This window comes from Zea mays, chromosome 5, assembly GCF_902167145.1.
Source record: "Zea mays cultivar B73 chromosome 5, Zm-B73-REFERENCE-NAM-5.0, whole genome shotgun sequence".
Lineage (NCBI taxonomy): Eukaryota > Viridiplantae > Streptophyta > Magnoliopsida > Poales > Poaceae > Zea > Zea mays.
The window spans coordinates 163694470-163721781 of NC_050100.1; positions in this window are offsets into that span (position 1 = coordinate 163694470).

The window sequence follows — 27312 nt, forward strand, 5'->3', positions numbered from 1 at the left end:
ATTTCGTGTCTTGTGTGCGTTGCTCATCCCTCCCTTACTCTGTGCTTCTTTGTGAACATCAAAGTGTAAGGGCGAGAGGCTCCAAGTTGTGGAGATTCCTCGCAAGTGGGATATAGTAAAGAGAAAGCAAAACACCGTGGTATTCAAGTGGGTCTTTGGACCGCTTGAAAGGGGTTGATTGCAACCCTCGTCCATTGGGATGCCACAACGTGGAATAGGCAAGTGTTGGACTTGGCCGAACCACGGGATAAACCACTGTGCCATCTCTGTGTTGATCTCTTTGTGGTTATCGTGTTGTGCAAGTTCTCCTCTCTAGCCACTTGGCTTATTCGTGCTAACTCCTAATCAAGTTTTTCGGATTAAGTTTCAAGTTTTCGCAGGATCACCTTTTCACCCCCCTCTAGGTGCTCTCAAGTACGACACTGTAACTTACATTTCAAGTTGTTTTTGTTAGACACAACCTGAGGGATATTTATCCCCCACATCGCCTTCTCCCGAATAGGTGACCTTTCTAGCTAGTGAATCAAGGACAACCACTGCCAACATGGTCTCCACTATTGTAGTCACACCCACGGGAGACGATCCAGGCAGCTCCTCGATAGTCGCCATGGACACACTGAAAGTGCTTGGCGAAGATGCAGGGATGACACGTAGGTGACAAGTGTCATCTCGCGTCGTGGTGACTTCTGCGGAGCGATGTGTAGAGAGGCGTCTTGCCCCCTGAAATTAAAAGATCGTGCAATTAGTCAATGACAAAAACCCAACGCAGGAGGACATGAATGTGTGGGAAGGCAAAAACCCACATGTTCTTGTCGCAGCGATGGAATTTGGAGGTGACCTCCCATGGTTTGACACGTCTACATCCCGATACAATTTAACCTCCCCCGTTTGACCCAAATGACAGAGGAGACCTTGCCATGAGGATGCTTTAAGATCTAACTGGGGCTTAGGAGCCAGCAAAGGAATGAGCTCTACCGCCACCATAGTTGAAGGCATGGGAAGCGAAACCTCCGTGGCCACATCCACGATGATGGTCAAATATGACACTAGTGTCACGTCATCTGGCATCGATGCAAGCGTCATCGACGAGACTGAACCCACCAACGTCGCGGTCACCGGAAGGGTCTGTAGTCCTAGGACCATCAGGGCTAGGTTAGGCATCTTGAAACCGTAGCATGCTTCACAATTGTAGGAGGAATAGTTGAATTGCCCATCTTGGGGGCAGGCGAAGGAAGAGCCTTGCTATGCTCCAACGTAGGGGTCAAAGCCACCTCCTCCTCCTCGGGGGCTCGGGCGTCGGGGAGGGTGAAAGTCGCCTAGAGGGGGGGGGATGAATAGGGCGAATCTGAAATTTATAAACTTAAGCACAACTACAAGCCGGGTTAGCGTTAGAAATGTGAACGAGTCCGAGAGAGAGGGTGAAAAACAAATCGCAAGCAAATAAAGAGTGAGACACAAGGATTTGTTTTACCGAGGTTCGGTTCTTGCAAACCTACTCCCCGTTGAGGTGGTCACAAAGACCGGGTCTCTTTCAACCCTTTCCCTCTCTCAAACGATCACTTAGACCGAGTGAGCTTCTCTTCTCAATCAAACGTGACACAAAGTCCCCGCAAGGACCACCACACAATTGGTGTCTCTTGCCTCGGTTACAATTGAGTTGATCACAAGAAAGAATGAGAAAAAGAAGCAATCCAAGCGCAAGAGCTCAAATGAACACAAGTCACTCTCTCACTAGTCACTATTTGATTTGGAATGAACTAAGGACTTGGGAGAGGATTTGATCTCTTTGGTGTGTCTTGTATTGAATGCTATAGCTCTTGTAAGGTGGGGGAAGTCAGAAAACTTGGATGCAATGAATGGTGGGTGGTTGGGGCATTTATAGCCCCAACCACCAAACTAGCCGTTTGGTGAAGGCTGCTGTCGCATGGCGCACCAGACAGTTCGGTGCGCCATTGGACACTGTCCGGTGCGCCTGCCACGTCACCTGACCGTTGGAGCTTCTGTCTTCTGGGCCATCGGACAGTCCGGTGGTGCACCGGATAGGCACTGTTCAGTGTCCGGTGCGCCATCTAGCTCTGTGCTGACTCTGGCGTGCACTGTAGCGCATTTAATGCCTTCTGCAGACGACCGTTGGCACGAAGTAGCCGTTGCTCCGCTGGCACACCGGACAGTCCGGTGAATTATGGCGGAGCGGCCTCCAGAATTCCCGAAGGTGAGCAGTTCGGAGTTGAAGTCCCTGGTGCACCGGACAGTCCGGTGCGCCAGACCAGGGCACACTTCGGCTGACTTTTGCTCTCTATATTTGAATCCTTTTTCGGTCTTTTTATTGGTTTGTTGTGAACCTTTGGCACCTGTAGAACTCATAATCTAGAGCAAACTAGTTAGTCCAATTATTTATGTTGGGCAATTCAACCACCAAAATCAATTTAGGAAAAGGTGTAAGCCTATTTCCCTTTCAATCTCCCCCTTTTTGGTGATTGATGCCAACACAAACCAAAGCAAATATAGAAGTGCATAATTGAACTAGTTTGCATAATGTAAGTGCAAAGGATACTAAGAATTGAACCAATAAATATTCTCATAAGATATGCATGGATTGTTTCTTTGTTTTTAATATTTTGGGCCACGCTTGCACCACATGTTTTGTTTTTGCAAATTCTTTTGTAAATTCTTTTCAAAGTCTTTTTGCAAATAGTCAAAGGTAAATGAATAAGATTTTGAGAAACATTTTCAAGATTTGAAATTTTCTCCCCCTGTTTCAAATGCTTTTCCTTTGACTAAACAAAACTCCCCCCTCAATCAAATCCTCCTCTTAGTGTTCAAGAGGGTTTTAGATATTAGTTTTGAAAGGGTTGTACCAATTTTGAAATTCTATCAAAAGTAAGATACCTATTGAAAAATTATCAATTGAAAAATCTTTTCTTAACTCAAATTTTTGAAAATTGGTGGTGGTGCGGTCCTTTTGCTTTGGGCTAATACTTTCTCCCCCTTTGGCATGAATCGCCAAAAACAGATACTTGAGTGAAATATAAGCCCTTTTACTTTCTCTTCCTATGGTAAAAAAAATATATGAGTGAAGATTATACCAAAGTTGGAGAGTTGCTCGAAGCGACGGCGAAGGATGAGTAATTTGATGGAGTGAAGTGGAAGTCTTTGTCTTCGCCGAAGACTCCAATTCCCTTTCAATCTATGACTTGGTTTGAAATACACTTGAAAACACATTAGTCATAGCATATAAAAGAGATATGATCAAAGGTATATTATTGAGCTATGTGTGCAAAGCATCAAAAGAAATTCCGAGAATCAAGAATATTTAGCTCATGCCTAAGTTTGTTAAATGTTTGTTCATCTAGTGGTTTGGTAAAGATATCAGCTAATTGTTCTTTGGTGTTAATATATACAATCTCGATATCCCCCTTTTGTTGGTGATCCCTTAGAAAATGATACCGAATGGCTATGTGTTTAGTGCGGCTATGCTCAACGGGATTATCCGCCATGCGGATTGCACTCTCGTTATCACATAGAAGAGGAACTTTGGTTAATTTGTAACCATAGTCCCTAAGGGTTTGCCTCATCCAAAGCAATTGCGCGCAACAATGGCCTGCGGCAATATACTCGGCTTCAGCGGTAGAAAGAGCTACATAATTTTGCTTCTTTGAAGCCCAAGACACCAGAGATCTTCCCAAGAACTGGCAAGTCCCCGATGTGCTCTTTCTATTAATTTTACACCTCGCCCAATCGTCATCCGAAAAACCAATTCAATCGAATGTGGATCCTCTAGGATACCAAAGCCTAAACTTAGGAGTATAAACTAAATATCTCAAGATTCGTTTTACGGCCCTAAGGTGAGCTTCCTTAAGAACGGCTTGGAATCTTGCACACATGCATACGGAAAGCATAATATCCGGTCGAGATGCACATAAATAGAGTAAAGAACCTATCATCGACCGGTATACCTTTTGATCTACGGATTTACCTCCCGTGTCGAGGACGAGATGCCCATTGGTTCCCATGGTGTCTTGATGGGCTTAGCATCCTTCATCCCAAACTTTTTTAGAATGTCTTGAATATACTTTGTTTGGCTAATGAAGGTGCCCTCTTGGAGTTGCTTCACTTGAAATCCCAAGAAGTATTTGAGAGCACCTAGAGGGGGGGGGGTGAATAGGTGATCCTGTGAAACTTGAAAACTTAAGCCAGAAAACACAGTTAATCGTTAGCACAATAATTGCCAAGTGGCTAAAGAGATGTCTTAGCAAAACACAATAATCACAAGAGAACAATCACAGAGATGACACAGTGGTTTATCCCGTGGTTCGGCCAAGACCAACGCTTGCCTACTCCACGTTGTGGCGTCCCAACGGACGAGAGTTGCACTCAACTCCTTTCAAGTGATCCAATGATCAACTTGAATACCACGGTGTTTTGCTTTTCTTTTCTTATCCCGTTCGCGAGGAATCTCCACAACTTGGAGCCTCTCGCCCTTACACTTTTGATGTTCACAAAGAATCACGGAGTAAGGGAGGGATGAGCAACTCACACAAGACTCACAAATCAGAGCAACAACACGCACACAAGTCGCAACAAGAGCTCGCAACACAACCCAATGAGTTCACAACTCCATAAGAGCTCTATATGCTATCACAAAGAAACAAATGCGCGGAATCGATGACTTGGTGCTTAGGAATGTTGTAAGTATGCTTGGTTCCTCCTTCATGCGCCTAGGGGTCCCTTTTATAGCCCTAAGGCAGCTAGGAGCCGTTGAGAGCAATCCAGGAAGGCTGATCTTGCCTTCTGTCGACTGGCACACCGGACAGTCCGGTGCACACCGGACACTGTCCGGTGCCCGATTTCTTTCCTTAAATGGCGAAGCCGACCGTTGGCAGACTTGGAGCCGTTGGTGCACCGGACATGTCTGGTGCACACCGGACAGTCCGGTGCACACCGGACAGTCCGGTGCCTCCTTCTAGCCGTTGGCTCGGCCACGTGGCCCGCGCAGATCGCGCGGCCGACTGTTGGCTCACCGGACAGTCCGGTGCACACCAGACAGTCCGGTGAATTATAGCCGTACGTCGCCGGTGAATTCCCGAGAGCAGCCATTTCGCTCGAGCCAGCCTGGCGCACTGGACACTGTCCGGTGCACCACCGGACAGTCCGGTGCTCCCAGACTCAGCAGAGTCTTGGCTGCTCGAGCCAAGACATTTACAATTGGATTTTCCTGTTTCCAGCACTTAGACACAATACATTAGTCCATAAAACAATGTACTAAGTCTGAGAAACATACCTTTATCCTTGATTTGTACTTTGTCCCTTTTTACACTTAGGCACTTGTGTTGGACACTAAATCACCAAAATACTTAGAAATGGCCCAAGAGCACATTTCCCTTTCAATCTCCCCCTTTTTGGTGATTTATGCTAACACAACATAAAGCAAGTAGAACAAGTACAAAATCAATTCAAATAAGAACTCAAAATTGTTTTGATTCAATTTGACATATATGGATCACTCTATGCCACCACTTGGTTTATTTTTGCAAATCAAACTCAAATTTCTATCTCTAAGTCAAACACACATGTTAGGAAAAAAACAAAAAAAGTCATTCCAAGAGAAATTGATTCAAGATTTCAAAAACTCCCCCTTTTTCCTATAATCAATACTTCTCCCCACTAGAAGCCACCAAAAGAGACAACAAAAGAGTTTTGACAAAACAAAAGCTCTATTCTACTATTTTCAAAATCTCTCAAGTGGCAGCTGATCCATTTATCGCTTTGGCCTTTATTTTCTCCCCCTTTGGCATTAAGCACCAAAACGGGATCAATCTTGGCCCTTTAACCCCATTGCCTCACCAAAATCTTCAAATAAGAGTACAAAGGCAATAAGAGGACATGAGATGAACTTGGAATAAGTTACCCTCTCATCGGAGTGCAGTGGAAGTCTTTCATGGTCCAAGTCCACCTTTTCCCTTTCAAACCTCCTTTGAGAATAAAACAAGCAAACTCAAGCATATGGTTAGTCTCAAAGGGTCAAGTTGTAACACAACTCCCCCTAAATATGTGCATCACTTGCACAAGGACTTGTGAGGTCCGGGGAGAGATTGTACAACTTGAGCACCATAGTAAGCAACAAAATGCATAAGGAACATGATCAAGGGCATAAACACATGTATGCTATAAATCAATCCAAGTTCCGCGAATCTAGGACATTTAGCTCACTACGCAGCCTGCAAAAGGTCTTCTCATCTAGAGGCTTGGTAAAGATATCGGCTAGCTGGTTCTCGGTGCTAACATGAAACACTTCGATATCTCCCTTTTGCTGGTGGTCTCTCAAAAAGTGATGCCGGATGTCAATGTGCTTTGTGCGGCTGTGCTCAACAGGATTTTCCGCTATTCGGATAGCACTCTCATTATCACATAGGAGTGGGACTTTGCTCAGATTGTAGCCAAAGTCCCTGAGGGTTTGCCTCATCCAAAGTAGTTGCGCGCAACACTGTCCTGCGGCAACATACTCAGCCTCAGCGGTGGATAGAGCAACGGAAGTTTGTTTCTTAGAATTCCATGACACCAGGGACCTTCCTAAGAATTGGCACGTCCCCGATGTACTCTTCCTATCGACCTTACATCCAGCATAGTCGGAATCTGAGTACCCAATCAAGTCAAAGTTAGACCCCTTTGGATACCAGATCCCGAAGCAAGGCGTAGCGACTAAATATCTAAGAATTCGCTTCACAGCCACTAAGTGACACTCCTTAGGATCGGATTGAAATCTAGCACACATGCATACGCTAAGCATAATATCCGGTCTACTAGCACATAAATAAAGCAAAGAACCTATCATGGACCGGTATGCTTTTTGATCAACGGACTTACCTCCTTTGTTGAGGTCGGTGTGTCCGTCAGTTCCCATCAGTGTTTTTGCGGGCTTGGCGTCCTTCATCCCAAACCGCTTTAGCAAGTCTTGCGTGTACTTCATTTGGGAGATGAAAGTGCCGTCCTTGAGTTGCTTTACTTGGAACCCAAGGAAGTAGTTCAACTCGCCCATCATCGACATCTCGAATTTCTGCGTCATCACCCTGCTAAACTCTTCACAAGACTTTTGATTAGTAGAACCAAATATTATGTCATCGACATAAATTTGGCATACAAAAAGATCACCATCGCAAGTCTTAGTAAAAAGAGTTGGATCGGCTTTCCCGACCTTGAAAGCATTAGCAATTAAAAAGTCTCTAAGGCATTCATACCATGCTCTTGGGGCTTGCTTAAGTCCATAGAGCGCCTTAGAGAGCTTACACACGTGGTCGGGGTACCGTTCATCCTCGAAGCCAGAGGGTTGCTCCACGTACACCTCCTCCTTGATTGGCCCATTGAGGAAAGCGCTCTTCACATCCATTTGGTACAACCTGAAAGAATGGTGAGCGGCATATGCTAGCAAGATACGAATTGATTCTAGCCTAGCCACAGGAGCAAAAGTCTCCTCAAAGTCCAAACCTGCGACTTGGGCATAACCTTTTGCCACAAGTCGAGCCTTGTTCCTTGTCACCACCACGTGCTCGTCCTATTTGTTGCGGAAAACCCACTTGGTTCCCACAACATTTTGCTTGGGACGAGGCACCAGCGTCCAAACTTCATTTCGCTTGAAATTGTTGAGTTCCTCCTGCATGGCCAACACCCAGTCCGGATCTAGCAAGGCCTCTTCTACCCTGAAAGGCTCAATAGAAGAGACAAAAGAGTAATGCTCACAAAAATTAACTAATCTTGAACGAGTGGTTACTCCCTTGCTAATATCACCCAATATCTGGTCGACGGGATGATCCCTTTGAATCGTCGCTCGAACTTGGGTTGGAGGTGCCTGAGGTGCTTCTTCCTCTTCAATTTGAACATCCTGTGCTCCCCCTTGATCATGCGCCTCCACTTGAGGTACCTGTTCGTCATCTTGAGTTGGGGGATGCACCATAGTTGAGGAAGACGGTTGATCTTGCTCCAATTGTTCCTGAGGCCGTACATCTCCAATCGCCATGGTGCGTATCGCGGCCGTTGGAACGTCTTCTTCATCTACATCATCAAGATCAACAACTTGCTCTCTTGGAGAGCCATTAGTCTCATCAAATACAACGTCGCTAGAGACTTCAACCAAACCCGATGATTTGTTGAAGACCCTATACGCCTTTGTATTTGAATCATAACCTAATAAAAACCCTTCTACAGCTTTGGGAGCAAATTTGGAATTCCTACCCTTCTTCACTAGAATGTAGCATTTACTCCCAAATACACGAAAGTACGATACATTGGGTTTGTTACCAGTCAGCAGCTCATATGAAGTCTTCTTGAGGAGGCGGTGAAGGTAGACCCTGTTGATGGCGTGGCAAGCCGTGTTCACGGCTTCCGACCAAAAGCACTCGGGGGTCTTGAACTCTCCAAGCATAGTCCTTGCCATATCTATGAGCGTCCTGTTCTTCCTCTCTACTACACCATTTTGCTGAGGTGTGTAGGGAGCGGAGAACTCGTGCTTGATCCCCTCCTCCTCAAGGAACTCCTCCACTTGAAGATTCTTGAATTCGGACCCGTTGTCGCTCCTTATCTTCTTTACCTTGAGCTCAAACTCATTTTGAGCTCTCCTGAGGAAGCGCTTGAGGGTCCCTTGGGTTTCAGACTTATCCTGCAAAAAGAACACCCAAGTGAAGCGGGAAAAGTCATCAACAATAACTAGACCATACTTACTTCCTCCTATGCTCAGATAGGCGACAGGTCCGAAGAGGTCCATATGCAGCAGCTCCAAAGGTCTTGACGTGGTCATCACATTCTTGCTGTGATGTGCTCCTCCCACTTGTTTACCTGCTTGACAAGCTGCACAAGGTCTATCTTTTTCGAAATGAACATTGGTTAGACCTATCACGTGTTCTCCCTTTAGAAGCTTGTGGAGGTTCTTCATCCCCACATGTGCTAAGCGGCGATGCCACAACCAACCCATGCAAGTCTTAGCCATTAAGCATGCATCTAGACCGGCCTCTTCTTTTGCAAAATCAACTAAGTAAAGTTTGCCGTCTAGTACACCCTTAAAAGCTAGTGAACCATCACATCTTATAAAGACAGACACATCGACATTTGTAAATAAACAGTTATATCCCATATTACATAATTGACTAACAGATAGTAAATTATATCCAAGACTCTCCACTAAAAACACATTAGAGATAGAATGCTCATTTGATATTGCAATCTTGCCTAAACCTTTCACCTTGCCTTGGTTCCCATCACCGAATATGATTGAATCTTGGGAATCCTTATTCTTGACATAGGAGGTGAACATCTTCTTCTCCCCCGTCATATGGTTTGTGCATCCGCTGTCGATAATCCAGCTTGAACCCCCGGATGCATAAACCTGCAAGGCAAATTTAGGCTTGGGTCTTAGGTACCCAACTCTTGTTGGGTCCTACAAGGTTAGTCATAATTTCCTTAGGGACCCAAATGCAAGTTTTATCGCCCTTGCATTTTGCCCCTAACTTCCTAGCAACTATCTTCCTATCCTTTCTACAAATAGCAAAGGAAGCATTCAAAGCATGATAAATTGTAGAGGGACCATTCATAATTTTCCTAGAAGCATAAACAAAAATTTTTCTAGGCACATGATGAACATTTTTCCTAGGCATATCTCTACCATGCATATAGGAAGAACTAGGAGCAAACATAGCATACGAGTCATGTGAATCAAAAGCATTGCAACTCCTATGAGACTGTCTTCTATCGTTGTACATAAAAGCATGGTTCTTTTTAGTGCTACTTATCATAGGGGCCTTCCCTTTCTCCTTGGTGGAGATGGGAGCCTTATGGCTTGTTAAGTCCTTGGCTTCCCTCTTGAAGCCAAGTCCATCCTTAATTGAGGGGTGTCTACCAATCGTGTAGGCATCCCTTGCAAATTTTAGCTTATCGAAATCACTTTTGCTAGTCTTAAGTTTGGCATTAAGACTAGCTACTTCATCATTTAATCTTGAAATTGAAACTAGGTGTCCATTACAGGCATCAATATCAAAATCCTTACACCTAGTGCAAATCATAACATGTTCTACACAAGAATTAGATTTATTTGCTACTTATAATTTAGCATTTAAATCATTGTTAACACTTTGTAAAGTAGAAATGGTTTCATGACACGTAGAAAGTTCATAAGAGAGCATTTCATTTCTTTTAACTTCTAAAGCATAGGATTTTTGTGCCTCTACAAATTTGTCATGTTCATCATACAACAAATCCTCTTGCTTTTCTAAAAGCCTATCCTTTTCATTCAAGGCATCAATCAATTCATTGATTTTATCAATTTTATTTCTATCCAATCCCTTGAACAAGCTAGAGTAATCTATTTCCTCATCACTAGACTCGTCTTCACTTGAAGAAGCATAAGTAGAGTCTCGAGTACATACCTTCTTCTCCCTTGCCATGAGGCATGTGTGACGCTCGTTGGGGAAGAGGGATGACTTGTTGAAGGCGGTGGCGGCGAGTCCTTCATTGTCGGAGTCGGACGAGGAACAATCCGAATCCCACTCCTTGCCAAGATGTGCCTCGCCCTTTGCCTTCTTATAGTTTTTCTTCTTCTCCCTCTTGTTCCCTTGATCCTGATCACTATCATTGTCGGGACAGTTAGCAATAAAATGACCAAGCTTACCGCATTTGAAGCATGAGCACTTCCCCTTGGCTTTGGTCTTGCTTGGCTGTCCCTTGCGACCCTTAAGCGCCGTCTTGAATCTTTTGATGATGAGGGCCATCTCTTCATCATTAAGTCCGGCCGCCTCAATTTGTGCCACCTTGCTAGGTAGCGCCTCCTTGCTTCTTGTTGCCTTGAGAGCAAGGGGTTGTGGCTCGTTGATCGGACCATTCAAAGCGTCGTCCACATATCTCGCCTCCTTGATCATCATTCGCCCGCTGACGAATTTTCCTAGCACTTCTTCGGGCGACATTTTGGTGTACCTGGGATTCTCACGAATATTATTCACCAAATGAGGATCAAGAACGGTAAAGGACCTTAGCATCAGTCGGACGACGTCGTGGTCCGTCCATCGCGTGCTTCCGTAGCTCCTTATTTTGTTGATAAGAGTCTTGAGCCGGTTGTATGTTTGAGTTGGCTCCTCGCCCCTTATCATCGCGAACCGTCCAAGCTCGCCCTCCACCAACTCCATTTTGGTGAGTAAGGTGACGTCGTTCCCCTCATGAGAAATCTTGAGGGTGTCCCAGATCTGCTTGGCGTTATCCAAGCCGCTCACTTTGTGATATTCATCCCTGCACAATGAAGCTAGAAGAACAGTAGTAGCTTGTGCATTCTTATGGATTTGCTCATTAATGATCATGGGACTATCCGAACTATCAAAGTGCATTCCACTCTCTACAATCTCCCATATACTAGGATGGAGAGAGAATAGGTGACTACGCATTTTGTGGCTCCAAAATCCGTAGTCCTCCCCATCAAAGTGTGGGGGCTTGCCGAGTGGAATGGAGAGCAAATGTGAATTTGAACTTTGCGGAATACGAGAGTAGTCAAAAGAAAAGTTCGAATTAACCGGTTTCCTTCTCTCGTAGTCGTTGTGGTCGTCGTCCTTTTGGGAAGAAGTAGACTCATCGCTGTCGTCGTAATAGACGATCTCCTTGATGCGCCTCGTCTTCTTCTTCTTCCCTTCCTTCCGTCTATGGCCCGAGCCGGAGTCGGTAGGCTTGTCGTCCTTCGGCTCGTTGACGAAGGATTCCTTCTCTTTGTCGTTGATCACGATTCCCTTCCCCTTAGGATCCATCTCTTCGGGCGGTTAGTCCCTTTGTGAAGAGAACGGCTCCGATACCAATTGAGAGCACCTAGAGGGGGGGTGAATAGGTGATCCTGTGAAACTTGAAAACTTAAGCCACAAAACACAGTTAATCGTTAGCACAATAATTGCCAAGTGGCTAAAGAGATGTCTTAGCAAAACACAATAACCACAAGAGAACAATCACAGAGATGACACAGTGGTTTATCCCGTGGTTCGGCCAAGACCAACGCTTGCCTACTCCACGTTGTGGCGTCCCAACGGACGAGAGTTGCACTCAACTCCTTTCAAGTGATCCAATGATCAACTTGAATACCACGGTGTTTTGCTTTTCTTTTCTTATCCCGTTCGCGAGGAATCTCCACAACTTGGAGCCTCTCGCCCTTACACTTTTGATGTTCACAAAGAATCACAGAGTAAGGGAGGGATGAGCAACTCACACAAGACTCACAAATCAGAGCAATAACACGCACACAAGTCGCAACAAGAGCTCGCAACACAACCCAATGAGTTCACAACTCCACAAGAGCTCTATATGCTATCACGAAGAAACAAATGCGCGGAATCGATGACTTGGTGCTTAGGAATGTTGTAAGTATGCTTGGTTCCTCCTTCATGCGCCTAGGGGTCCCTTTTATAGCCCCAAGGCAGCTAGGAGCCGTTGAGAGCAATCCAGGAAGGCTGATCTTGCCTTCTGTCGACTGGCACACCAGACACTGTCCGGTGCCCGATTTCTTTCCTTAAATGGTGAAGCCGACCGTTGGCAGACTTGGAGCCGTTGGCGCACCGGACATGTCCGGTGCACACCGGACAGTCCGGTGAATTATAGCCGTACGTCGCCGGTGAATTCCCGAGAGCGGCCATTTCGCTCGAGCCAGCCTGGCGCACCGGACACTGTCCGGTGCACCACCGGACAGTCCGGTGCTCCCAGACTCAGCAGAGTCTTGGCTGCTCGAGCCAAGACATTTACAATTGGATTTTCCTGTTTCCAGCATTTAGACACAATACATTAGTCCATAAAACAATGTACTAAGTCTGAGAAACATACCTTTATCCTTGATTTGTACTTTGTCCCTTTTTACACTTAGGCACTTGCGTTGGACACTAAATCACCAAAATACTTAGAAATGGCCCAAGAGCACATTTCCCTTTCAGTACTTCAACTCCCCCATCATAGACATCTCGAATTTCTGTGTCATGATCCTACTAAATTCCTCACATGTAGATTCGTTAGTAGACCCAAATATGATATCATCAACATAAATTTGGCATACAAACAAATCATTTTCAAGAGTTTTAGTAAATAAAGTAGGATCTGCCTTTCCGACTTTGAAGCCATTAGTGATAAGAAAATCTCTTAGGCATTCATACCATGCTCTTGGGGCTTGTTTGAGCCCATAAAGCGCCTTAGAGAGTTTATATACATGGTTAGGGTATTCACTATCTTCAAAGCCGGGAGGTTGCTCAACATAGACCTCTTCCTTGATTGGTCCATTGAGGAAGGCACTCTTCACGTCCATTTGGTAAAGCTTGAAGCCATGGTAAGTAGCATAGGCAAGTAAAATGAGAATTGATTCTATCCTAGCTACGGGTGCATAGGTTTCACCGAAATCCAAACCTTCGACTTGTGAATATCCCTTGGCCACAAGTCGGGCTTTGTTCGTTGTCACCACACCATGCTCATCTTGCTTGTTGCGGAAAACCCACTTGGTTCCTACAACATTTTGGTTAGGACGTGGAACTAAATGCCATACCTCATTCCTAGTGAAGTTGTTGAGCTCCTCTTGCATCGCCACCACCCAATCCGAATCTTGAAGTGCTTCCTCTACCTTGTGTGGCTCAATAGAGGAAACAAAAGAGTAATGTTCACAAAAATGAGCAACACGAGATCGAGTAGTTACCCCCTTTTGAATATCACCGAGGATGGTGTTCACGGGGTGATCTCGTTGAATTGCTTGGTGGACTCTTGGGTGTGGCGGTCTTGGAACTTGTTCATCTTCCTCATCTTGATCATGGGCATCTCCCCCTTGATCATTGTTCTCCACTTGAGGTGGCTCAACTTCTTGATCTTCTTCATCATCATCTTGAGCCTCATCCTTATCTTGAGTTGGTGGAGATGCTTGCATGGAGGAAGATGGTTGATCTTGTGCATGTGGAGGCTCTTCGGATTCCTTAGGACACACATTCCCAATGGACATGTTCCTTAGCGCGACGCACGGAGCCTCTTCATCATCTAGCACATCAAGATCAACTTGCTCTACTTGAGAGCCGTTAGTCTCATCAAACACAATGTCACAAGAAACTTCAACTAGTCTAGAGGACTTGTTAAAGACTCTATATGCCCTTGTGTTTGAATCATATCCTAGTAAAAAGGCTTCTACAGCCTTAGGAGCAAATTTGGATTTCCTACCTCTTTTAACAAGAATAAAACATTTGCTACCAAAGGCTCTAAAATATGAAACATTGGGCTTTTTACCGGTTAGGAGTTCGTATGATGTCTTCTTGAGGATTCAGTGTAGATATAACCGGTTGATGGTGTAGCAGGCGGTGTTGACCGCCTCGGCCCAAAACCGATCCGAAGTCTTGTATTCATCAAGCATGGTCCTTGCCATGTCCAATAGAGTTCGATTCTTCCTCTCCACTACACCATTTTGTTGTGGCGTGTAGGGAGAAGAGAATTCATGCTTGATGCCCTCCTCCTCAAGGAAGCCTTCAATTTGAGAGTTCTTGAACTCCGTCCCGTTGTCGATTCTAATTTTCTTGATCCTTAAGCCGAACTCGTTTTGAGCTCGTCTCAAGAATCCCTTTAAGGTTTCTTGGGTATGAGATTTTTCCTACAAAAAGAACACCCAAGTGAAGCGAGAATAATCATCCACAATAACTAGACAGTACTTACTCCCGCCGATGCTTATGTAACCTATCGGGCCGAATAGGTCCATGTGTAGGAGCTCGAGTGGCCTGTCAGTCATCATGATGTTCTTATGTGGATGATGAACTCCAACTTGCTTCCCTGCCTGACATGCTCTACAAATCCTGTCTTTCTCAAAATGAACATTTGTTAGTCCCAAAATGTGTTCTCCCTTTAGAAGCTTGTGAAGATTCTTCATTCCAACATGTGCTAGTCGGCGATGCCAGAGCCAGCCCATGTTAGTCTTAGCAATTAAGCAAGTGTCGAGTTCAGCTCTATCAAAATCTACTAAGTATAGCTGACCCTCTAACACTCCCTTAAATGCTACTGAATCATCGCTTCTTCTAAAGACAGTAACACCTATATCCGTAAAAAGACAGTTGTAACCCATTTTACATAATTGCGAAACTGAAAGCAAGTTATAATCTAAAGAATCTATAAGAAAAACATTGGAAATGGAATGGTCAGGTGATATAGCAATTTTACCCAATCCTTTGACCAAACCTTGATTCCCATCCCCGAATGTGATAGCTCGTTGGGGATCTTGGTTTTTCTCATAGGAGGAGAACATCTTCTTCTCCCCTGTCATGTGGTTTGTGCACCCGCTATCGATGATCCAACTTGAGCCCCCGGATGCATAAACCTACAAAACAAATTTAGTTCTTGATTTTAGGTATCCAAACGGTTTTGGGTCCTTTGACATTAGATACAAGAACTTTAGGTACCCAAACACAAGTCTTTGACCCCTTGTGCTTGCCCCCAACATACTTGGCAACTACTTTTCTGGATTTGTTAATTAAAACATAGGATGCATCAAAAGTTTTAAATGAAATGTTAGAATCATTTGATGCAATAGGAGTCTTCTTCTTAGGCAATTTTGCACGAGTTGATTGCTTAGAGCTAGATGTCTCACCCTTATACATAAAAGCATGATTAGGGCCAGAGTGAGACTTCCTAGAGTGAATTCTCCTAATTTTGTGCTCGGGATAACCGGCAGGGTACAAAATGTAACCCTCGTTATCCTGAGGCATGGGAGCCTTGCCCTTAACAAAGTTAGACAATCTTTTAGGAGGGGCATTAAGTTTGACATTGTCTCCCTTTTGGAAGCCAATGCCATCCTTGATGCCAGGGCGTCTCCCACTATAGAGCATGCTTCTAGCAAATTTAAAATTTTCATTTTCTAAGTCATGCTCATTAATTTTGGCATTAAGTTGAGCTATGTGATCATTTTGTTTCTTAATTAAAGCTAGGTGATCATGAATAGCATCAACATTAATGTCTCTACATCTAGTACAAATGGAAACATGCTCAACGGTAGATGTAGAGGGTTTGCAAGATTTTAGTTCAACAATCTTAGCATGTAAAATGTCATTTTCACTTCTAAGATTGGAAATGGTAACATTGCAAACATCTAAGTCCTTAGCTTTAGCAATTATTTTTCATTCTCATTTCTAAGGCTAGCAAGAGAGACATTCAATTCTTCAATCTTAGCAAGTAAACTAACATTATCATCTCTAAGATTGGGAATTGAAACATCACAAACATTTGAATCAACCTTAGCAATTATTTTAGCATTTCTAAGGTTGGCAATAACATCATGGCAAGTGCTTAGCTCACTAGATAGTTTTTCACATTTCTCTACTTCTAGAGCGTAAGCATTTTTAACCTTAACATGCTTCTTGTTCTCTTTAATTAGGAAGTCCTCTTGAGAGTCCAAGAGTTCATCCTTCTCATGAATAGCACTAATTAATTCATTTAATTTTTCCTTTTGTTGCATGTTTAGGTTGGCAAACAGAGTGCGCAAATTATCCTCCTCATCACTAGAATTGCCTTCATCTTTAGAGGATGCATATTTAGTGGAGGATCTTGATTTTACCTTCTTCCTTTTGCCGTCCTTTGCCATGAGGCACTTGTGGCCGACGTTGGGGAAGAGGATTCCTTTGGTGACGACGATGTTGGCGGCGTCCTCATCGGAGGAGGAGTCGGAGGAGCTCTCGTCGGAGTTCCACTCGTGGCACACATGGGCATCACCGCCCTTCTTCTTGTAGTATCTCTTCTTTTCTCTCCTCTTTCCCTTCTTGTCGTCGCCCCTATCACTGTCACTTGATATTGGACTTTTTGCAATAAAGTGACCGAGCTTACCACACTTGTAGCACACTTTCTTGGAGCGGGACTTGTAGTCCTTCCCTCTCCTTTGCTTGAGGATTTGGCGGAAGCTCTTGATGATGAGCGCCATTTCTTCGTTGTCGAGTTTGGAGGCGTCGATGGGGAGTCTACTTGATGTAGACTCTTCCTTCTTCTCCTCCGTCGCCTTGAATGCGACCGGTTGTGCTTCGGGCGTGGAGGGGCCATCTTGCTCGATGATTTTCTTTGAGCCTTTGATCATCAATTCAAAGCTCACAATTTTTCCTATTACTTCCTCGGGAGACATTAGTGTGTATCTAGGATCACCATGTATTAATTGTACTTGCGTAGGGTTAAGAAAAACGAGTGATCTAAGAATAACCTTCACCATTTCGTGGTCATCCCATTTTTTGCTCCCGAGGTTGCGCACTTGGTTCGCCAAGGTCTTGAGCCGGGTGTACATCTCTTGTGGCTCCTCCCCTTGGCGAAGCCGGAAGCGACCGAGCTCCCCCTCGATCGTCTCCCGCTTGGTGATCTTGGTCACCTCATCTCCTTCGTGCGCGGTCTTGAGTACGTCCCAAATCTCCTTGGCACTCTTCAATCCTTGCACCTTGTTATACTCCTCTCGACTTAGAGAGGTGAGGAGTATAGTGGTGGCTTGGGAGTTGAAGTGCACGATTTGGGCCACCTCGTCCTCATCATAATCTTCATCCCCTACGGATGACACCTGTACACCAAACTCAACAACATCCCATATGCTTTTGTGGAGTGAGGTTAGGTGATATCTCATCATATCACTCCACCTAGAATAATCTTCACCGTCAAATGTCGGTGGTTTGCCTAATGGGACGGAAAGTAATGGAGTATGCTTAGGAATGCGAGGATAGCGTAGGGGGATCTTACTATACTTCTTGTGCTCTTGGCGCTTAGAAGTGACGGACGCGGCGTCGGATCCGGATGTAGAGGGCGAGGAAGAATCGGTCTCGTAGTAGACCACTTTCTTCATTTTCTTCTTCTTCTCGCCACTCTTGTGCGATCGAATGCGTGAAGGGGATCCATCCTTCTTCTTGTTGGCGGACTCCCTTGATGGAGCCTTCCTGTGGCTTGTAACGGACTTCTCACCACCGATCACCATTTTCTTGGCATGATCTCTCGACATCACTTTGAGCGGTTAAGCTCTAATGATGCACCAGGCTTTGATATCAATTGAAAGTCGCCTAGAGGGGGGGTGAATAGGGCGAATCTGAAATTTATAAACTTAAGCACAACTACAAGCCGGGTTAGCGTTAGAAATGTGAACGAGTCCGAGAGGGAGGGTGAAAAACAAATCGCAAGCAAATAAAGAGTGAGACACAAGGATTTGTTTTACCGAGGTTCGGTTCTTGCAAACCTACTCCCCGTTGAGGTGGTCACAAATATCGGGTCTCTTTCAACCCTTTCCCTCTCTCAAACGGTCACTTAGACCGAGTGAGCTTCTCTTCTCAATCAAACGGGACACAAAGTCCCCGCAAGGACCACCACACAATTGGTGTCTCTTGCCTCGGTTACAATTGAGTTGATCACAAGAAAGAATGAGAAAAAGAAGCAATCCAAGCGCAAGAGCTCAAATGAACACAAGTCACTCTCTCACTAGTCACTATTTGATTTGGAATGAACTAAGGACTTGGGAGAGGATTTGATCTCTTTGGTGTGTCTTGTATTGAATGTTATAGCTCTTGTAAGGTGGGGGAAGTCAGAAAACTTGGATGCAATGAATGGTGGGTGGTTGGGGTATTTATAGCCCCAACCACCAAACTAGCCGTTTGGTGAAGGCTGCTGTCGCATGGCGCATCGGACAGTCCGGTGCGCCACCGGACACTGTCCGGTGCGCCACCGGACACTGTCCGGTGCGCCTGCCACGTCACCTGGCCGTTGGATTCCAACCGTTGGAGCTTCTGTCTTTTGGGCCACCGGATAGTCCGGTGGTGCACCGGACAGGCACTGTTCAGTCTTCGGTGCGCCATCTGGCTCTGCGCTGACTCTAGCGCGCACTGTAGCGCATTTAATGCCTTCTGCAGACGACCGTTGGCGCGAAGTAGTCGTTGCTTCGCTGGCACACCGGACAGTCCGGTGCGCCACCGGACACTGTCCGGTGCAACACCGGACAGTCCGGTGAATTATAGTGGAGCGGCCTCCAGAATTCCCGAAGGTGAGCAGTTCGGAGTTGAAGTCCCTGGTGCAACGGACACTGTCCGGTGGCACACCGGACAGTCCGGTGCGCCAGACCAGGGCACACTTCGGCTGACTTTTGCTCTCTATATTTGAATCCTTTTTCGGTCTTTTTATTGGTTTGTTGTGAACCTTTGGCACCTGTAGAACTCATAATCTAGAGCAAACTACTTAGTCCAGTTATTTGTGTTGGGCAATTCAACCACCAAAATCAATTTAGGAAAAGGTGTAAGCCTATTTCCCTTTCAGAGGGCTGTAGCCACAATTTCCTATTGTTGAACTATAATTCATTTAGACCCCACAGAGCTAAATAGGATCCAGTCAAGGTCATCCTCACCAGTCTCCTCATCCTCAGTGTTGTCATCGTTACCACTTGACTTCCATCAGTGAGCCTACTCCCTTCATAGATTTTGATCCCTTCTCCTCTTCTTCTTGTCCTCCTTTTTTTGTGCATCGGTGGTGGCGTAGTTCGCCGCACACACAGCCACATCTTTAGGAAGTTGCACATCGGAGGGGCAAATGTGAAAACAAGACTACAAACAAAGGAACCATTATAATTCAGAAAAACTAGGACTCCAAAATAAAGAGAGAGTTGACTCACCATGTCAACTGCCCCGACTGCAAGCAACAATGGGGGAGCCTATGTCTGTTAGCCTATTCTTCTTGTCGTTCAGAAAACCATGACCTCAAACCTTGGGTTCATCCACGATAGTTTGGCTAGTGAAGATCAGAAGAATGGCCCTAGGAACGTTCTTATGTGATAACCCTTGCTGGATTTCACTGTTGGGATCCTGATGTACTTTAAGGCCTGAGACCCCCAGAAATGGATACTGGCACACTCGATCGACATTGTTGAGAAGGCGCCTGATTGCTCCTGTTGGTCTCTTGTTTTTATTACTGAATCATAAAACAAGGCAACACAATTGTTAAATGTAAATGACCTTCATCCTTCGAAGCATCATATCCTTTTAGTCATGATTGTTTTTGGACGAAGGTTATGAAGAACAAGTCTTCATCATTTACAAATACAAAAATGTATTCACAAATGTAACATCATGATAATTATTTATATCATATGGAATGTTAAATAACATTAAAATCTGTATCATATGTTGAAAAAGTAATACATGATACAGATATAACATTTGTATCTTCGGCTTGCTCGAAGGTGAAAGTGAGAGTATAATCCCAATCCAGCGTGAACAGTATGGTCTATTTATAGGAATGGGACGCAGCCCGAGCAAAAGTACATTTATGACCCTGACATATACACATAATTCTAATACAAACATCAGGGATTAACGAGGCTTTTTCTCTTCGGCTCAACATAGTGTTTGACCTTCGTAATCACCTTGAGCCGAAGTTGCAATCCTCTGGTGCTTTACGCATGCTTGTTACAGCTTCGACATTCAGTCCCGTTGCTTATAGGTGATTTCTCCGTCCTGAGGACATTCGACAGAGAAGGAGACCCCCCAATAGTTCCTTCCTTCTCTAGAGAGACAACATAAAATATACCTCCATAGCTCAAAATGGGACTCAATCCCTAGATATCCCTCATAGAGGCCCATGAATGTGGCAATATGCTGGACCCCATTGGGGTTCAGGTGCTAGAGCTTGACGTCGTAATAGTGGAGTGGGCCATGGACGAAGCAGTGAGGAGGCATGGCTAGGCCATGCTTGAGGAAGGGAAAGAAGGAGATGACATAACTATCTAGAGGCCTCGAGACATCCTCATCACCAGATACCATCTACTCCATCGCCTCTATCCTTTCGCTGATGAGGTCATGTGACGCCAGGAACGCGATGCGAGCGTCAGTGACGTCGGAGCGGTACCTGAACACCATCAACGGTCCTAAAGGTTTTCTCGCTAGAAAGACTAGAATTTTTTATGAGACCAAGGGCCCGGGCAGTCAAGGAAAGGAAGACAGAAGTGTGGGGCCAAAGATGGATGGAGAAACCCCTTATTAGGAGGAATGGGAGGGATCGAGCAAGCATAGGAATGGTTGCCTCAAACAAATCAAAATGCTCTAGTAAGAATGCACTATTCCCACTCTGGCATTCACCAAATGAATCGACCACTTCAATAAAACACGACCATTACCTCCACTGGGCAAATCGACCACCTCGATAAGTGCGAGATACCACTAACGTTGTAGGAACCAGAGATGACACGAAAAACAGTTTCTCGAACAGTAAACAACACGCTTCCGAGAGTCAATCACTGTTTCTAGGAAAGAAAGCATACAAGGTTTTATACGCCCCTACAACCCATTAAAGGTCCAAGGGTTCGAAGGATGGCCCACCGAAGGGTTCAATAGTCACCCGAGGCAAAAATGGTGCGAGGGATAGAATGGATGGGTCCTAGTGGCTTGTACCCCAACGCTCGAATGTTAGGGAGGCATCTCGACATGTATTCGAGTCTAGACTTCCAAGCATGGTTATTTCATCGAAAAAGGCATATGAGTCATCGGGGTTAAACAAACAATGTTGGGAACTATATGATGACGAAAGCGAGGGATTTTGATGGCTAATCACCAGCTGATCCTATGGATCCCCCAATAGGGATTAGGCCATTACTCGAATATACCCATTTGTAGCTCACCCGACCCTTCTGCTTTGTACCAACGAGATAAAGCAAAGGCGTGGTGTATCCCCTCCACCCAAAAGTGAACATGACATAGACATAATGACGATGAGAAGTCGATACACCTCTCTAATCGGTCCACCGCAATGAGCGAAGGTGTAGAGGTAGACAAAGCAAAATGATATCGAAAGCACAATCGCAGGGTTCTTTACTCAAAAAAGGTAGAAGATCCTTCGAATGAATCCACAATTCCTTTGGAGACTAGGGGCTAGACTCACTGAGTTCCATCATGTGTCCTCGGGAAAATTTTGACACATCCATTCGAAGGAGCGCACGGCTCCTCCAGAGGCTCAGGGGCTACAATTAGAGAGTAATAACACATGTATAATACAATGTCTTAAAGAGACATGATTAAAACTTACTTTTTGCTCCATGTGAACAATGTTCTGATACAACCAACCCCCAACCACGAGATCCCTATTCGCTCAACTCTAGGTCTTCCGAGGGGTCAGGGCTTGGGACCACCCTAGAAGAAAATGGCTCGCCCGACCTAGGGTTCGAAAACTACGCCCAACCCATCAAAGATCATTTTGTACTAAGGTGTGTCATGAGGATGGTATGATGCTGCCAGAGTGACACTCGAATGAGAGGACATGGGTTAAAAATTGGGCACACGAGCTCTGACGAACAGACAACCTGAATGACCACTCCGGCAAGAGCACACGCGTGCGACTGCTGGTACGAGGGCTGACCGATGCCTTATCGTGGCATGACCTGAGAGACAACCGGGTGTATGCACTAGGACAAATGAGACAGAGCATGACTCAACACGATGACATAAAAAGGGGAGCAACATCGACTGCAAACTCTGGAGGATGAAAAGTAACAAGACAAGATCGATGCCCCTTCCGACCGGTTCGAGCATTGTCCCTATGTATGGAAATTGCCCCTCCTTTGACATATAAAAGGAGGAGGAGCAGTGGGTGGGGGCAACAGACACAAGTAACTAACACTTGCAGTTCATCAAACTCCATACTTCCTCCGCTCTCCACTTTAGAGGTTTGGACCTCGAGTCCTCCCTCACCCGACTTTGTAATCCACCCCCATCGTAAAGTTGATGTTGACTTTCTTTCATTATAAGAATGGTGTCATTTGCGTATTGTAAAATTGGGAAGTCCTTAGAGGAGTAGATGTCAATTGTGCATCTCAAGAAACATCTACCTTTAGCCTGTGAGGAACACTTTAGGCCCAGTTGGTAATCCCAACTAGGTCTGGAAGACCACTTTAGTCTCAAGTGTCTAACACAGAACTAGTGTGTAGGGCCTTTATTCTTGGATTCATAGTTCTGGCAAGAAAACAAGGACTGTAGGTTGATTTTGCACTAGTGAAGTAAGCTCTCAATGGAGTGATGAAAGGGAATTAGGCTTACACCTATTTCCTAATTGATTTTGGTGGTTGAATTGCCCAACACAAATAATTGGACTAACTAGTTTGCTCTAGTCTATAAGTGGTACAGGTGCCAAAGGTTCACACTTAGCCAATAAAAAGACCAAGAAATGGGTTCAACAAAAAGAGCAAGGGATAACCGAAGGCACCCCTGGTCTGGCGCACCGGACAGTGTCCGGTGCACCAGGGGACTCCAAGCCAAACTTCGCACCTTCGGGAATTTTCAGAGGCGTTTCGCTATAATTCACCGGACATGTCCGGTGCACACCGGACAGTGTCCGGTGCTCCAGAGGAGAGCAGCTCTGAACTCGCCAGCTTCGGATTTCCGCTCCGCTATAATTCACCGGACATGTCCGGTGCACACCGGACTGTCCGGTGAGCCAGCGGAGCAACGACTACTTCGCGCCAACGGTCGTCTGCAACGCATTAAATGCGCGCCAGCGCGCGCAGAGGAGCAGAGCACGCGCGAGTGGCACACCGGACAGTCTACAGGACTTGTCCGGTGCACCACCGGACAGCCAGGCGGGCCCACATGTCAGAGCTCCAACGGTCGGAACCCAACGGCCTGGTGACGTGGCTGGCGCACCGGACAGTGTCCGGTGGCGCACCGGACTGTCCGGTGCGCCATGTGACAGCAGCCTCCACCAAACGGCTAGTTTGGTGGTTGGGGTTATAAATACCCCCAACCACCCCACATTCAAGTCATCCAAGTTTTCCACCTTCCAACCACTTACAAGAGCTAGGCATTCAATACAAGACACACCCAAGTGACCAAATCCTCTCCCAATTCCACAAAAGCTTTAGTGTTAAGTGAGAGTGATTTGTTGTGTTCTTTTGAGCTCTTGCGCTTGGATTGCTTTCTTTCTCATTCTTTCTTGAGATCAAACTCACTTGTAATTGAGGCAAGAGACACCAATCATGTGGTGATCCTTGTGGGAACTTTGTGTTCCAAGTAATTGAGAAGAAAAGCTCACTCGGTCCAAGGGACCGTTTGAGAGAGGGGAAGGGTTGAAAGAGACCCGGTCTTTGTGACCACCTCAACGGGGAGTAGGTTTGCAAGAACCGAACCTCGGTAAAACAAATCCGCGTGTCACACTCTTCATTCGCTTGCGATTTGTTTTACGCCCTCTCTCTCGGACTCGTTTCTATCTCTAACGCTAACCCGACTTGTAGTTGTGATTAATTTTGTGAATTTCAGTTTCTCCCTATTCACCCCCTCTAGGCGACTTTCAATTGGTATCAGAGCCCGGTGCTTCATTAGAGCCTAACCGCTCGAAGTGATGTCGGGAGAACACGCCAAGAAGGAGATGGAGACCGGCGACAAACCCACTACAAGTCACGGGAAGGCTTCATCGGAAGAGTCCCGTAAAAAGGGGAAAGGGAAGGAGAAGAAAGCCTCCTCCCACAAGTCGCATCGGAGTGGCGACAAGAAAAAGAAGATGAGGAAGGCGGTCTACTATGAGACCGATACATCATTACCTTCCACCTCCGGCTCTGACGCGCCCTCCGTAACTTCTAAGCGCCATGAGCGCAAGAAGTTTAGTAAGATCCCCTACGCTACCCTCTCATTCCTAAACACACTCCATTACTTTCCGTTCCATTAGGCAAACCGCCAACCTTTGACGGTGAAGATTATGCTAGGTGGAGTGACTTGATGAAATTTCACCTAACCTCACTCCACAAAAGTATATGGAATGTTGTTGAGTTTGGAGCACAGGTACCATCCGTAGGAGATGAGGATTACGATGAGGACGAGGTGGCCCAAATCGAGCACTTCAACTCCCAAGCCACAACTATACTCCTTGCCTCTCTAAGTCGAGAGGAGTATAACAAGGTGCAAGGATTAAAGAGCGCCAAGGAAGTTTGGGACGTGCTCAAGACCGCGCACGAGGGAGATGAACTAACCAAGATCACCAAGCGGGAGACGATCGAGGGGGAGCTCGGTCGCTTCCGGCTTCGCAAAGGGGAAGAGCCACAAGACATGTACAACCGGCTCAAAACCTTGGTGAACCAAGTGCGCAACCTCGGAAGAAAAAAGTGGGATGACCACGAGATGGTTAAGGTTATTCTTAGATCACTTATTTTCCTTAACCCTACTCAAGTCCAATTAATTCGTGGTAATCCTAGATATACACTAATGACTCCCGAGGAAGTAATCGGGAATTTTGTGAGCTTTGAGTATATGATCAAGGGCTCAAAGAAAATCAATGAGCTAGATGATCCCTCCACATCCGAAGCACAACCGGTTGCATTCAAGGCAACGGAGGAGAAGAAGGAGGAGTCTACATCAAGTAAACAACCAATCGACGCCTCAAAGCTCGACAATGAGGAAATGGCGCTCGTCATCAAGAGCTTCCGCCAAATCCTCAAGCAAAGGAGAGGGAAAGATTACAAGCCCCGCTCCAAGAAGGTTTGCTACAAGTGTGGTAAGCCCGGTCACTTTATAGCAAAATGCCCTATTTCTAGTGACAGTGACAGGGGCGACGACAAGAAGGGGAGAAGAAAGGAAAAGAAGAAATACTACAAGAAGAAGAGTGGCGACGCCCATGTATGCCGCGAGTGGGACTCGGACGAGAGCTCCTCCGACTCCTCCTCCGACGAGGACGCTGCCAACATCGCCATCAACAAGGGTCTTCTCTTTCCCAACGTTGGCCACGAGTGCCTCATAGCAAAGGACGGCAAAAAGAAGAAGGTTAAATCCAAATCCTCCACTAGATATGAGTCTTCTAGCGATGATAATGCTAGTGATGAGGAAGATAATTTGCGTACACTTTTTGCCAACCTAAACATGCAACAAAAGGAAAAATTAAATGAATTGATTAGCGCTATACATGAGAAGGATGATCTCTTGGACTCCCAAGAGGACTTCCTTATTAAAGAAAACAAAAAGCATGTTAAGGTAAAAAATGCTTATGCTCTAGAAGTAGAAAAGTGCGAAAAATTATCTAGTGAGCTAAGCACTTGCCATGAGACTATTGACAACCTTAGAAATGAAAATGCTAATTTGTTAGCTAAGGTTGATTCAAATGTATGTAATGTTTCAATTCCCAATCCTAGAAATGATAATGATGATTTGTTTACTAAGATTGAAGAATTGAACATTTCTCTTGCTAGCCTTAGAGATGAAAATGAAAAATTGCTTGCTAAGGCTAAAGATTTTGATGTTTGCAATGCTACCATTTCCGACCTTAGAAGTAAAAATGATATATTGCATGCTAAGGTTGTATAATTAAAATCTTGCAAACCCCCTACATCTACCATTGAACATACTTCTATTTGCACTAGATGTAGAGATATTGATATTAATGCTATACATGATCACATGACTTTAATTAAACAACAAAATGATCATATAGCTAAACTAGATGCTAAAATTGCCGAGCATGAACTTGAAAATGAAAAATTTAAATTTGCTCGTAGTATGCTTTATAATGGGAGACGCCTTGGCATCAAGGATGACATTGGCTTCCAAAAGGGGGACAATGTCAAACTTAATGCCCCTCCTAAGAAATTATCTAACTTTGTTAAGGGCAAGGCTCCCATGCCTCAGGATAATGAGGGTTACATTTTGTACCCTGCCGGTTATCTCGAGGACAAAATTAGGAAAATTCATTCTAGGAAGTCTCACTCTGGCCCTAACCATGCTTTTATGTATAAGGGTGAGACATCTAGTTCTAGGCAACTAACCCATGCTAAGTTGCCTAAGAAGAAAACTCCTAGTGCATCAAATGAACATAGCATTTCATTTAAAACTTTTGATGCATCTTATGTTTTAACTAACAAATCCGGCAAGGTAGTTGCCAAGTATGTTGGGGGGCAAACACAAGGGGTCAAAAACTTGTGTTTGGGTACCCAAAGTTCTTGTGTCTAATGCCAAAGGACCCAAAACCATTTGGGTACCTAAAGTCAAGAACTAAACTTGTTTTGTAGGTTTATGCATCCGGGGGCTCAAGTTGGATCATCGACAGCGGGTGCACAAACCACATGACAGGGGAGAATAAAATGTTCTCCACCTATGAGAAAAACCAAGATCCCCACGAGCTATCACATTCGGGGATGGAAACCAAGGTTTGGACAAAGGATTGGGTAAAATTGCTATATCTCCTGACCATTCAATTTCCAATATTTTTCTTGTAGATTCCTTAGATTACAATTTGCTTTCCATTTCGCAATTATGTCAAATGGGCTACAACTGTCTTTTCACTGATATAGGTGTCACTGTCTTTAGAAGAAGTGATGATTCAATAGCATTTAAGGGAGTGTTA